Source organism: Macaca fascicularis, chromosome 20 (assembly GCF_037993035.2).
Source record: "Macaca fascicularis isolate 582-1 chromosome 20, T2T-MFA8v1.1".
NCBI lineage: Eukaryota > Metazoa > Chordata > Mammalia > Primates > Cercopithecidae > Macaca > Macaca fascicularis.
Genome location: NC_088394.1, coordinates 9,469,254 through 9,480,000, shown reverse-complemented (window position 1 = coordinate 9,480,000; position 10,747 = coordinate 9,469,254). Strand labels below are relative to the sequence as shown.

The 10,747-nt window shown below is 45.8% G+C and overlaps 1 protein-coding gene and 1 non-coding gene across 4 annotated transcripts in view; one reads left to right on the top strand and one right to left on the bottom strand.

The window, feature by feature from the left end:
* The window catches only part of ABAT (4-aminobutyrate aminotransferase), a 106,385-nt gene that overhangs the window by 75,056 nt on the left and 20,582 nt on the right, over nucleotides 1-10,747 (bottom strand). The window lies entirely within an intron of this gene.
* LOC123570693 (U7 small nuclear RNA) lies at nucleotides 4,706-4,767 on the top strand. The gene has a single exon (XR_006694951.1). It is a non-coding gene; the product is annotated as a U7 small nuclear RNA (small nuclear RNA).

Sequence of the window (10,747 nt, the reverse complement as noted above, 5' to 3'; positions counted from 1 at the left end):
ACCAAAAAAATACAAACATACAAAAATCAGCTAAGAGTGGCGGCACACGTCTGTCGTCCCAGCTACTCAGGTGGTGGAGAGAGGATGGCTTGAGCTTAGGAGGCAGAGGTTGCAGTGAACTGAGATTGTGCCACTGCGCTCCAGCCTGGGTGATAAAGTGAGACCCTGTCTCAAAAAAAAGGTTAACTGACTGTTCTAATAGCATACAGAGAGTACTGCTACCCTGATAAGCCCCTACATCTTTCTGATTGCCACGTCCACGCTTTTCTCATTCCTTAACCATTGCTACTTTCTATATCATGCCTTTAGACCTGTATGATTGAAAATAAATATAGGCCTGGCGTGGTGGCTCACACCTGTAATCCCAGCGCTTTGGGAGGCCAAGGCAGGCGGATCATTTGAGGCCAGGGGTTCGAGACCAGCTTGGCTAACATGGTGAAACCCCGTCTCTACTAAAAACACAAAAATCAGCTGGGTGCGGTGGCAGGCACCTGTAATCCTTGCTACTCTGGAGGTTGAAGCAGGAGAATCGCTTGAACCCAGGAGGCGGAGGTTGCAGTGAGCTGAGATCATGCCACTGCACTCCAGCCTGGGCGACAGAGTGAGACTCCATCTCAAAAAAAAAAAAAAAAAAAAAGAAAAGAAATATAAATGTGAGTCACGTGTGTCAATTAAAGTTTTCTAGTGGTCACATCAAAAAAGAAAAGAAACAGATAAAATTCATTTTTTAGAACACATGGAAAAAGGCAAAAATCGAAAAAAGATAAATAATACATTAAAAAATAAATCACTAAAAATAAAGAAATTAATATTAATTCTATTTAACCTGATGTGTCCTCAAAATCTCATCATTTCACCATGTCATAAATTAGCATAAAACTAATTACTATGAAAACGAATTAGTGAAATGTTAATATTTTGATATCCTTTTTGGCATACCAAGTCTTCAGAATTAGATGTGTGTTTTACGCTTACAGCACATCCCCGTTCAGACGAACCCCATTTCAGGCACTTGGTAGCCAGGTGTGACTCACTGGAAAATGTAGCTAAGGTGGGACTGACATACACCTAAAGTGAGACTAAACCTTAAATAACAATACTGGCCACCGTTTATTGAGCACCTCTGTTTATTCTCATGAGTCTGTGGAGTAGGTGCTCTTACAAGCTACAGAGGGAGAAAATAAAGCGCAGGTAGTTTAGAACATGCCCCAGATCTCGGAGCTATTTACCTGGGGAACTGCAGTTTGAACCAAAGCCCAAAGCTCATCCAGCAACCTGGCTTCTCCTGTTCTTGCCAATGAATGCCGAATATTTATTACATGTCAGTCATGTATCTGTAAAATTTAAATCCCTAAGAAAAGAATTTAATCTGTGGGAGTTAATTTTAAAGAATTTGATTGGCCAGGTGCACTGGCTCACACTTGTAATTCCAGCACCTTGGGAGGCAGAGGCAGGGTGATTGCTTGAGCCCAGGAGTTCAAGACCTGTCTGGGCAACAAAGTGAGACACAGCCCTGTCCCTGAGTCCCCCCACCTCCGCCACCCCACCACCGCCATCCCTGTCTCTACAGAAAATAAAAAACCATTAGCTAGGTGTGGTGGTGTGCACCTGTGGTCCCAGTTACATGGGAGGCTGAGGCAGGAAGATCCTTTGAGCCCGGGAGTTTGAGGCTGCAGTGAGCTACGATCATACCACTGCACTCCAGCTTGGGCAACATGGCAAGACCCTGTCTCTTGAATTAAAAAGTATGCAACTAATTCTGAACTTCTGACCAGCGTGAGACCTTAAGAACTGATAATAAACCAAACAATTAATTTCTCTCTCCCAGCAAGTCTCCTTTTGTCTAGATGGGATGAGAATTAGAGGGAATGATCAAGTTCAGGCTTCCACCCTCCAGAGCAGCTACCCGTAGGAACACAAGGCGGACTTCATTCTTTCATGGGATCACATCTCAGGAAGTCCACTGGTTCCAGCTTTCTCCTCCTACTCAGGCCAAGTTTGACCACCGATTTTAATTATGACATGCAAGTACTGGCAAGATTCTCTTGGAGATGAGGATGGCGGTGATGATTTCGTGAGTTTCATGACTGGTTCTGGGATGATAACCTGGGGTTGCCAATATCCCTAACTCCTGCCCCGGTGCAGTAGCTCACTCCTATAATCTCGGCACTTTGGGAGGCCAAGGCTGGAGGTTTGCTTGAGCTGAGGAGTTCAAGACCAGCCTGGGCAACACAGCGAAGCCCCTGTCTCTACAAAATAAATAAGTAAAGTTTAAAAAAAGTTCCCTAATTCCTGGCTAGGATGCACTGGAGTTAAGTCTAGCTAGCTTTTAGGTTCCACAGTGTGGCTGCTGTTTTAGAAAGGTAAACTTCTCTCTTGCCTCTTGCAAACTGACATAAAGGTAAATCACATTTTAGCTCTCACTTCTTGAACATAACCACAATTACATAGTCATCAGCTTGAGGGTGAAATTAGGGAAGGGAGGAAGAAAAGGGACTCTCATTTGCCTCTAAAATGTCTCTAACTCTGGGCTGGGCACATTGGCTCATGCCTGTAATCCCAGCACTTTGGGAGGCTGAGATGGTAGGATTGCTGGGCCTAGGAGCTGGAGACCTGCGCAACATAATGAAACCCCGTCTCCACTAAAAATAAAAATAAAAAAAATAGCCTGGCATGGTAGTGTGTGCCTGTAGTCCCAGCTACTAGGGAGGCTGAGGTGGGAGGATGGCTTGAGTCTGGAAGGTCGAGGCTGCAGTGAGCCGTGGTTGCACCACTGTACTCCAGCCTGGGTGACAGAGGGAGACCTGGTCTCAAAAAAAACAACAAAAAAGTGATTATCCTGCTAGACCACCATGGGCATTGCTCACTAGCATGGGGAGAGAGTCATCTTCCAGCCTCCACTGCCCTAGCCTGTCACTTCTCAGCTCAGCGGTGGCTCCCAGCCTTTCATGAAGCATCTGGGACGTTGCCTAACCCACTTCTGCCTCCCTCTCTTTCCTGAGTCCTGACATGCCACCCCACCCATTCCACCCTCTGATTCCTGGAGGGCACAGAGCTCTGCAGCCTCAGGGCCTTTGCTCGACCATTCTTGCAGCCAAGTCTGCTTCCCTCACTCCTCCTTAGCCAAAACCTAGGAATCACTGAGGTCTCAAACACTCCATGTTATCTCTTCGGAGAAGCATTTATAAACCTTCTTGTGGAAATACAATTGTCTTGCTGTAATTTCTTAGAGCTCCTTGTGTAATTCTTTCCATTCATCAGTTAGTACTTACATATTTGTTTGCATGAGTATCTTTGTTTTTTGAGACAGGGTCTTGCTCTGTCTCCCAGGCTAGAGTGCAGTGGCACGATCATGACTCACTGCAGCCTCCACCTCCCAGGTTCAAGTGATTCTCGTGCCTCAGCCTCCCGAGTAGCTGGATTACAGGAGCATGCCACCGTGCCCAGCTAATTTTTGTATTTTTAGTAGAGACGAGGTTTTACCATGTTGGCCAGGCAGGTTCATGGCCTCAAGTGATCCACCCACTTCGGCTTCCCAAAGTGCTGGGATTACAGGCATGAGCCACCATGCCTGGCCTCTTTTTTTTTTGAAACAGGGTCTCACTCTGTTGCCCAGGCTGGAGTGCAGTGGTGCAATCACAGCTCACTGCAGCTTTTCATTCAGGGTTCAGGTGATCCTCCCACCTCAGCCTATTGGCTAGGACGACTGGTGTGTTGCACCACCATGCCTGGCTAATTTTTTGTGTATTTTTTTTTGAGCTGATAATTTTTTTTAAGAACTGATAATAAACTGAACAATTAATTTCTCTCTCCCAGCAAGTCTCCTTTTGCCTAGATGGGATGAGAATTAGAGGGAATTATCAAGTTCAGGCTTTCACCCTCCAGAGCAGCTACCCGTAGGCAGACTTCATTCTTTCATGAGATCACATCTGAGGAAGACCACTGGTTCCAGCTTTCTCCTCCTACTCAGACTAAGTCTGATCACTGATTGACAGGGTTGACAGAGCCATGTTGACCAGACTGTTCTCAAGTGATCCACCTGCCTCAGCCTTTCAGGGCGTTGGGATTACAGGCGTGAGCCACTGCAGCCAGCATGAGTATCTTTTCAATGTGTGCCTTCCATGCTAGCCCTGGAGATGGACTGCACAGTGCCCAACACACCCAACAGGCACACTGAATATTTGTCCAGTGAATTCTTGTTATTCCCGTTTTACAGATTAAGGGAGCTGAGGCCTTGGAAGAAACGTCATTCCCCAAAAGGACAGAACTATAAAACAAATTATTGCGATTCCACTGTGTGCAAATTCATAATCCAAGCACACCGAGGCTCTACCAAGAAACGTGGGCTAATGGCTGGTGCACAATTATACTCAAGCAATAGCATCATTTGGGCTATGAAACCTGACTTCCCTCTTAGCTGCTTTGTGAAACTGAGGAGATGCGTCAGGTGTGGAGTCAAATCTGTTCTCTTTGAAATGAGATCCAGAACAAAAAAACAACCAACCAACCAACAAACCAACCACAAACCAACCCACCGCCTGGGAGTTCAGCTATCCTTCTGTCTGATCTCAGGTCTGAAAGCCAGACCATCACCCCTGGCTCTCTCTCTCTTCCAACAGACACTGCTGGAGAGTATCTGAATCCAGCCCTTTTGGAAAACAACATAAAGAGATATTAAATATTTTGACCTCAAGAAATCCCATCTCAGTGTTACAGCTCTTTTAGAATTTGTCTAGCAGGCTTTCCAGTCTTTACTGGAAAGCCCCTGATATGGTTTGGCTCTGTGTCCCCACCCAAATCTCTTCTTGAATTGTAATCTCCATGTGTTGAGGGAGGGATCCAGTGGGAGGTGACTGGATCATGGGGGCAGTTTCCCCCATGCTGTTCTCGTGCTAGTGAGTTCTCACGAGATCTGATGGTTTTAAAGTGGCAGTTTTCCCTGCGTGCTCTCTCTCTCTCCTGCCGCCTTGTGAAGAAGGTGCCTGCTTCCCCTTCACTTTCTGCCATGATTGTAAATTTCCTGAGGCCTCCCCAGGCATGTGGAACTGTGAGTCAGTTAAGCCTCTTTTGTTTATAAATTACCCAGTCTCAGGTAGTATCTTTATAGTAGTGTGAAAACTGACTAATACAGCACCCTATCAAAAAAAAAAAAAATCCCAACTCTAGAAATTTAGCTAATGCAAGCAATACTACATGAAGGAATAGTTCTATGCTCAGAGATGTTCAGAGCAGTGTAATTTAAAGAGCCAGGCACAGTGTCTTATGCCTATAATCCCAGCACTTTGGGAGGCTGAGGTGGGAGGATTGCTTGAGGCCAAGAGTTCGAGACCAGCCTGGGCAACATAGTGAGACCCCGTTTATACAAAAATTAAAAAAAAAAAAAAAAGAAGCGTGCTCAGTTGAAAACAATGTAAACGACCAATGGTAGAGGATTGCTCAAATAAGTTGTGGTAGAACAACTTGATTATGTGACATTTACTGAAAACTGTGTAAAAAGACAGGGAAGTGATTTTTGAAGCCATGTAATGAGAGAAAAAAACATAAAATTTTATATGCAGTTTGGCTATAATTTTTTACAGGCACACAAAAAAAATCATAAACTCCTACACAATAAAGGAAGACTGGAAAGAAATGTGTTTTCTGTTTAACACCACTGCATTTTGGATATGAGGCTATGGCGTGGCCATCTACTTGTTTCCACCTTTTTGTAATTTCTGATTCTTCATTAACAACCTGTATTATTCATTTTATCAAATGTTTGGAGAAAAGAAGCCTCTCTAGCATTTTCAAATAATATCCACAGAGATACTTCACCAGGGCATGAGAGTAACTTCAGTGGATGGCAGTCCAATGTGTCCAGATATTTAATTACAGGAAAACAACTATTGAGTAACTCGACATGGCATTAACAGACAGCCCCAGAGGCACTTGGAAATTGATCTGTGTTCGGTTTGGTTTCTGAAGGTGTGGAAAGAGGAGATGAGCTTCCAAACAGACTATAAAAAGGACATTAGCTTTCTGGCATTGCATCAGCCAAATTGGATTCTAGTTCCCAGGTGGAAATACTTAAAGTTGAAAGTAGGTCAACCCATTCAGGGCATTTAGCGCACTTGCAGTTGACACAAAGGGAAACTTCTCGACTCATCCCAAGATAGTGGAAGAAAGGAAAGCTTGGAGTTAAGAAGTCTCAAATTTCTGGAAGGCCAGGAAAGAGGATGTTCTTGAGGCTCTGTGCTCTGGGATGCAGACTGTAGCCTAAGGATCCACAACTATGGCCACTGGCCTGCTTTTTTAAATAAAGCTTTATTGAAACATAGCTACACCCATTCATTCATGGCTGCTTTGGACTACAATGGCAGAGTTGAATACTGGCGAGAGAAACCACATGGCCCACATGCCAAAAATATTTACTGTCTGGCTCTTCACAGGAACAGTTTGCTAACCCCTCATGTAGGCATTCCGAGCCTTCAAACTATAGGTCTTTCCTATCTTCTTAATATCAAACTGGTGATCCATTTCACTCAATTTCAAGCAGAGTTCAGATTTTAGAGAACGGACACAGACCTTGCCCTCAGACACTGTCTCCTTTTTCTGCTAACATACCAGCAACACAAAAAGTGCATGCTTTTCCTAAGTCACCATTTGCCGTCCACCTAAATGTTCTATTATTTATCAACCTTCCAATGGCCCCCTGATATGGTTTGGATCTGTGTCCCCACCCAAATCTCACATTGAAATGTAATCCCCAATGTTGGAGGAGGGGCCTGGTGGGAGGGAACTGGATCATGGGGGTGGGCTTCCCATGCTTCTCATGAATAGTTTAGCACCATCCCTTTGGTGCTGTTCTTGTGATCGAGTTCTCATGAGATCTGGTTGTTTACAAGAGTGTAGCCAGGTGTGGTGACTCCCGCCTGTAATCCCAGCACTTTCGGAGGCCAAGGTGGGAGGATCACCTAAGGTCTGGAGTTCGAGACCAGCTTGGTCAACAGGGTGAAACCCCGTCTCTACGAAACATATAAAAATTAGCTGGGCATGGTGGTGCACGCCTGTAATCCCAGCTGTAGTCCTAGCTACTTGGGAGGCTGAGGCAGGATGACTGCTTGAGCCAGGGAGTTCAAGACCAGCCTGAGCAATACAGTAGACCTCATTTCTACAAAAAAAAAAAAAAGTTTTTAAATTAGCCAGGTGTAGTGGTGCACACCTGTAGTTCCAGTTACTTGGGAAACTGAGGTGGGAAGACTGCTTGATCCCAGGAGTTCAAGGCTGCAGGGGAGCTATGATCAAGCCACTGCACTCCAGCCTGGGTGACAGCAAGTCAACGTCTCTTCAAAAAACGAATTGTGGGATTTCACAAACAGTGTAGAGGGAGACGCCTGACACCAAGGAGTATCTACTGTACGATTCCATGTATAAAGTTCTAAAATAGGCACAGCTAATCTATGGTGAACATGTTAAATAGCAGTTACCCACTGGGGCATGAGGGAACTTTCCTGGGGGCTGGGGATGGTCTAGATCTTTATCTAGGTGCTTGTTACATGGTTGTAGTCACAGGTGAAAATTCATGGAGGTGTGTATATAAGTTCAGTGCAGTTTGCTGTGTTAAGTTATTCATCAACTTAAAGATAAAAGGAGGAAGAGAATATCAGGAAAGTCCAGCCCCCTTGCCCCAAAATTAATTTTGCAATTTTAGTTAATGGTTCTTGTCCAAGTAATTGCAAGCTGTGAGAGGGCAAAAACCACACGTGCAATACTCATGTCAGTATCCTACACCCAGCACAGTGTACATACAGGGCAAGCATGGAGAAGTATTCACTGCAGGCTGGGCGCGGAGGTTCATGCCTGTAATCCCAGCACTTTGGGAGGCAGAAGTGGGTGGATCACTTGAGCCCAGGAGTTTGAGACCAGTCTGGGCAACATGGTGTAACTCAGTCTCTAGAAAAATTACAAAAAAATACTAAAATTAGCCAGGTGGCACACACCTATAGTCCCAGCTACTTGGAAGGCTGAGGTGGGAGGATCACTTGGGCCCAGAAGGTCAAGGTTGCAGTGAGCCAGATCATGCCACTGCACTCCAGCCTGGGTAACAGAGTGAGGCTCTGTCTTGAGAGAAAGAAAGAGAGAGAGAGAAGAAGAAGAGCCAGAATAAGAAGAAGGAGGAGAAGGAGAAGAGAAGAGGAAATATTCACTGCACCAGCCTGGGCAACATGGCAAAACCCTGTCTCTATAAAAAATATTAGCCAGGTGTGTTGGTGCACACCTGTAGTCCCAGCTACTCAGGAGGATGGGGTGGGAGGATCGTTTAAGCCCAGGAGACCAAAGTTGCAGTGAGCCGAGATCACACCACTGCACTCCAGCCTGGGTGACAGAGTGAGGTCCTGTTTTATTTTATTTTATTATTATTATTTTTGAGACAGAGTCTCACTTAGTTGCCCAGGCTGGAGTGCAGTGGCATGATCTCAGCTCAGTGCAACCTCCAATTCCCGGGTTCAAGTGATTCTCCTACTTCAGCCTCCTAAGTAGCTGGGATTACGGGCACCTGCTATCATGCCTGGCTAATTTTTGTATTTTTGTAGAGATAGGGTTTCACCATGTTGGCCAGGCTGGTCGTGAACTCCTGACCTTAAGTGATCCAAGGCTGTTTAAAAAAAAAGTTCGCTGCAAAAATAAATAAATGAAGTAATCACTACTTAAGGGGCCGTTTGCACATTCCAAAGATGGCCGCAACAGCACCTCCCCTCCCCAGTCTCTTCCCTCTGTGACCTGGTCACCCCTCACTGGGAGGTGGCATCTATCTCTCCCTACAGTGGATCTGGGGCAGTTCTATAACTACTTCAACAAAAACTATATGGCACACAGTGGAAAACAGGCAGTTCCTCAAAAAGTTAGATACAGAATCACCATATGACCCAGGAATTCCACTGCTAGGTACATACCCCAAAGACTGAGAGCAAGGACTCAAACAGATCCTTATCTGCTGTTGTTCATTGCAGCACTACTTGTTTTTTGTTTGTTTGTTTGTTTTTTCTTTTTGAGACAGAGTTTCCCTCTGTTGCTCAGGCTGAAGTGCAGTGGTGTAATCTTGGCTCACTGCAACCTCCACCTCCTTGGTTCAAGTGATTCATGTGCGTCAGCCTCCCCAGTAGCTGGGATTACAGGTGTGTGCCACCACGCCTGGTTAATTTTCAGATTTTTTTTAGTAGAGATGGGGTTTCGCCATGTTGGCCAGGTTGGTCTTGAACTCCTGACCTAAGGTGATCTGCCCACCTCAGCCTCCCAAAGTGCTGGGATTACAGGCACGAGCCACTGCGCCCTGCCAATTGTGGCACTATTCATAAGAGCCAGAAGGCCGGGCGCAGGGGCTCACACCTGTAATCCTAATACTTTGGGAGGCCGAGGCGGGCGGATCACTTGAGGTCAGGAGTTTGAGACCAGCCTGGACAACATGGTGAAACCTCATCTCTACTAAAAATACAAAAATTAGCCAGGCATGGTGGCAGGTGCCTGTAATCCCAGCTACTTAGGAGGCTGAAGCAGGAGAATCGCTTGAACCCGGGAGTTGGAGGTTGCGGTGAGCTGAGATCGCGCCATTCCTCTCCAGCCTGGGGGACAAGAGTGAAACTCCATCTCAAAAAAAAAAAAAAGGGCTAGACGGTGGAAACTAACCCAAGGGTCCATGAGCAGATGAGGAGATAAACAAAATGGGATTTCTCCACACAACAGAACAGAGCAATTGCTGAAGGAGGGCCATGCGCTCAGCTACTCTCAACCACTCCTCTGGCAGCAGACCAGGTTGGAACCCTAGGGTCATCAGAGAGAGTACAGTCCTACTGATCTCTGGATTTTGGACTTCTGGCCTCTAGAACTGTAAGAGAATAAATTTTCATTGTTTTGAGTCACTTAGTTTGTGGCAATTTTTTTTGCAGCAGCTCCAGGAAGTGAATGTATGATCTCAATGAATATTTTTACGAATCATGTCAGTTATTACTATTACCACCTCCAATTTACACAGGATCACCTCCTGTGATTTAAAACTTGCACAGGGCAGGTGTGGTGGCTCATGCCTGTAATCCCAGCACTTTGGGAGGCCGAGGCAGGTGGATCACCTGAGGTCAGGAGTTTGAGACCAGCCTGGCCAACATGGTGAAACCCCATCTCTACTAAAACTACAAAAAATTAGCGGGGCGTGGTCACTTGTACCTGTAATCCCAGCTACTTGGGAGGCTGAGGCAGGAGAATCGCTTGAACCTGGGAGGCGGAGGTTGCAGTGAGCTGCAATCACACCACTGTACTCCAACCTGGGTGACAGAGCAAGATCCTGTCTCAAAAAAACAAAAAACAACAACAAAAGAAGCTTGCACAGGAGGAAAGGGAGGTTCAAATTCATACATTATTACAAGGGCTCGGATCTGAACCCAGGCACTGACTCAATTGCTTGTGTCTGGACTGTTCCAGGCATTTCCAAGTCATCCTCTCTTCCTGTCTCCACCTGAATCCAAGCCACTTCCACTTGTAATTGGCTGTGGCAGCCGCCTAAGTGGTCGCTCTGATCTCATCGAGGTCTTGTTCAATCCACTTTGCACGGAGCAGCCAGAGGGATTATTTTAAAGTGAAACACATCATGTCACTCCCTAGTTAATAACCTACCAAAGATCTCTAATTGCAGAGATAATAAAACCCAACCTTCTAATGATGACCTCAAGGCCTCCCAACGTGGGACCTGCCATGCATCTGCTGCGTCCCTGCCTGG